At 37.5% G+C, this 3,965-nt stretch overlaps 1 non-coding gene across 1 annotated transcript; it reads left to right on the top strand.

The window, feature by feature from the left end:
* Positions 1–1,761: 1,761 nt before the first annotated feature.
* Positions 1,762–1,868, top strand: LOC128295695 (small nucleolar RNA R71). Its single transcript, XR_008286254.1, has one exon. It is a non-coding gene; the product is annotated as a small nucleolar RNA R71 (small nucleolar RNA).
* Positions 1,869–3,965: the final 2,097 nt, after the last annotated feature.

Raw genomic sequence — 3,965 nt, 5'->3', positions numbered from 1 at the left:
AATGAAACTTTGTCTCCAACCTGAAGTTGATTTGGTGAGGCATTGAGCTCGTTCTGGCGTAGTTTTGGTTCATCGTATTTTCTCAGTTTAAATGTCAGCCATTCATCTAACTCCTCGATTTGTAACATTCGTTCTTCATGTGTAGATCCTTTGTTGTGGATTAAACATGGCTCATGTGTGTCCTTCGAACTTATTTCCTGCAAAATAGGTTGCACCGTATGATCAGTCTTAGTAGAACAATTTGTACAATCACCTTTAATTTTCGATGTGTTGTTTGGGTTGCGAGCTTGAAAGGTAGTTGTTTCGTCTCCTACATGAAGTGTGAGTTCACCTGTGCCAACGTCAATAATTGTTCTAGCAGTTGCTAAAAAGGGCCTTCCCAAAATTAAAGGAACGTTACTATCCTCTTCTATGTCTAGAACAACGAAGTTAACGAGAAATATAAATTTATCGATTTTAACTAGCACATCTTCAATGATACACTTAGGAAATCTTATAGTTGTATCTGCTAATTGAATGCTCATCCTAGTCTATTTGGGTTTCCCAAGACCTAGTTGTTTAGACAATTTGTAAGGCATAACATTGATACTAGGCCCTAGATCAGCCAACGTATTATTAACATCTAAATTACCAATTAAACAAGGAATCGTAAAACTCCTTGGATCTTTTAGTTTGTTGGGTAGCTTATTCTGAAGAATGGCTGAGCAAACCACGTTCAGCTCCACATGCGACCTTTCATCTAACTTTTGTTTATTTGCTAGAAGCTCCTTTAAAAATTTGACTACGTTTGGCATCTGTGAAAGTGCTTCAATAAACTATAAGTTAATATGTAGTTTCTTTAAAAGTTTAAGGAATTTACCAAATTGTTCATTTGAGCGGTCTTTCCTTGTCGCATTGGGTTATGGCACACGAGGTTTATATTCTATACTTACTGATTTTTGTTCATTTTGGCCTACCTCATTCTTGCCTTCGCTTACCATCGGTTCTGGCCTTGGTCTTGCCACTAACCCTTCCTCATCTTGAATAGCAACTGCGTTGAGTTGCTCCCTTGGGTTAGATTCAGTGTTGCTTGGCAGACTACCTTGTGGTTGTTCAGAAATCAACTTGGCGAGCTGTCCAATATGAGTTTCAAGCCCCTGGATTGATGCTTGTTGATTTTTGAGTGCCTTCTCAATATTCTAAAAATGAGTCTCTGACACCGAGATGAATTTGGTTAGCATCTCCTCAAGGTTCGGCTTCTTCTTCTGCTGGTATGGTGGTTGCTGAAAGCCTAGAAAAGGTGGTGGTTTCTGATTTCCTTGGCTTCCCCATGAAAAATTTGGGTGATTCTTCCAACCTGTATTGTAAGTATTGCTATAAGGATTGTTTTGAGATCGAGGATTATTACCCATGTAATTTAACTGTTCGTTCTCTATGTTGTGGCCATAAGGTGGGTATTCTAAATTGCTTGATCCATTTTCTTCGCACTGCATTACTAGGTAAACCTGTGAAGAACTAAGAAAACCATCAATTTTCTTATTCAAGAATTCTACTTGATTAGAGAGCATGGTGATCGAATCAACGTTATAAACACTGGCTGTTTTCGTTGGCTTTGTCCTCATGACTTGCCACTGGTAGTTATTCAGTGATATCTCCTCTATAAATTCATAGGCATCTTCAGGTGTTTTATTATTGATGGTTTCACCAGCAGCTGCGTCAACAATTTGTCGAGTCAAAGGATTCTGGCCATTATGAAAAGTTTGAACCTGTAGCCAGAGTGGTAACCCATGGTGAAGGCATCTTCGTAAAAGGTCCTTATATCTCTCCTATGCATCGTAGAGTGTTTCTAAATCCATCTACACAAAATAAGAGATATTATTACGTAATTTAGCCGTTTTAGCAGGCGAAAAATATTTTAATAAGAACTTTTCGATCATTCGTTTCCAAGTAGTGATTGACCCTCGTGGTAACGAGTTCAACCATTGTTTAGCCTTATTCCTTAACGAAAAGGGAAACAACAGAAGGCGAATGGCGTCATCAGAAATGCCATTAATTTTAAAGGTATCGCAAAATTCTAAGAAATTTTCCAAGTTAGCATTGGGATCCTCGTCCTGCAAACCATCATACTAAACAAACCGTTGTATCATTTGAATTGCGTTAGGTTTTAGTTCAAAATTATTTGCAGCAATAACAGGTCTAACCATACTTGACTCAGTTCCTGTTAAATTAGGTTTAGCATAATCATTCATAGTGCGTGGAGTAGGATTCTGATTTACTGGATCAGCAGCAATCGCAGGAGGTAGTGGATTTTCTTGGTTTTCAGCCATCTCCTCGGTTGTGGTTGAAGTATCGTCCTCTTGCTCATCCTCTGTGTATCTTAGGCTTTGCCTTATTTCTCTCCAGTTTCTGCAAATTGTATGGTCGATCTCACCATCAAAAAGTACTAGTCCTGACGGGTTTCTTCTAGTTATAAACTAGAAAAACCTTCCAGGAAAAGGGAAAAAAGAAGAATTAGTAATAAAAATTAGAATAAAATTTAAATTGTAGTAAAAGTAAATGGCTAAAGTAATAAAAATCGAGTGTTCCTAATATCTTAGTTCCCCGGCAACAGCGCCAAAAACTTGGTATGTGATAATTATGAATGGTTTTAAATGTTTATAATGAATTGTTCTTGAAACTAACTATTATCACGATGAAGGCAAGTGTACCTATCAAACAGTAGTATAGCTTTAGCAAGACCGGATTGTCGAACCCAAAGGAACTAAAAGTACTAGTAATGACTGTCTTTTTATTATCTAGCTTAAGAATAATGGGGTTTGTTTTAACTAACTAATTAACTAAACAAGAATTCACAGAAAATAGAATTGGGGAATTACTTTTGGAAAAACGATTGAATTAAGACAATACCTAAGGAAAAATTCACCTAGACTTCACTTGTTATTTGACTCTGAATCGGACGATTTATTCATTTGATTTGATCCGTAGAAATCCCTAAGTTATATTATTATCACTCTCGAGACTAACAATGTCTAATCCTAGGTTGAATAATTGAAATCTCTTTCTAATTAACTCCCTAGGGTTGCATTAACTCAATCTATGGATCCCCTTATTAGGTTTCACCCTAATCTGGCAAAATTTTGTCACCCTATCTCTAGGCGCGCAATCAACTCCGCTTAATTATGAAAAATGTACTCTTAGACAGGGTCTATTCCTCTACTAAATAAGAGCTTAACTTGAATCAATATCCTGGAATATCAAAACAAGAATTAAGAACACATAATTAAGAACAAGTCAAATATTTATCATACAATTCAGATAATAATATCAAGATCTGTCTTAGGTTTCATTCCCCTTAGGTATTTAAGGGATTTAGTTCATAACAAAAAAGGTAAACATCTCAGAAGAATAATGAATACAAAACATAAAGAAAAGCCCAAAAATCTTGAAGGGAAATTGAGGGGAGATTACCAGTCTTGATGATGAATCCAGCTTCTGAGATGGATCAATTGGCTTCCCTTGAGTAGTTCCTTGCTTCCTCCTGTGCGTCCCCATTTTCCTCCTTCTCTAGGGTGTATTTATAGGCTTTAGAATAACTAAGAACCCTCAAAATTTGCCTTTTCCGAATTGGACTCAATTTGGGCTCGACAGGGACACGCCTGTGTGACACGCCCGTGTTCGATCACTTCAGGCCGTGGTCAAGCCTGTTAAATAGGCACGGACGTGTGGTCCACCCGTGTGAGTCGTGCTTCGATTCTGCCAAATCGACATGGCCGTGTGGTCTGCCCTTGTGAGGAGGTCCAGGCCATGTTGATTTCGTACATTGGCCCATTTTCTCCGTTTTTGGCCCGTTTCTCGTTCCTTTCACTCTCCTATACTCACCTAAGTATAAAATAAGAAATTAAGGCATTAAGAGTATCGAATTCACCAATTTTAAGGAAAAATCATCCATAAAATATGCTAAGCATGGGATAGAAATATGTATAAAT

Source organism: Gossypium arboreum, chromosome 7, assembly GCF_025698485.1.
Source record: "Gossypium arboreum isolate Shixiya-1 chromosome 7, ASM2569848v2, whole genome shotgun sequence".
In the NCBI taxonomy this organism is placed as follows: Eukaryota; Viridiplantae; Streptophyta; class Magnoliopsida; order Malvales; family Malvaceae; genus Gossypium; species Gossypium arboreum.
This window is presented reverse-complemented; position numbering and strand designations above follow the sequence as displayed.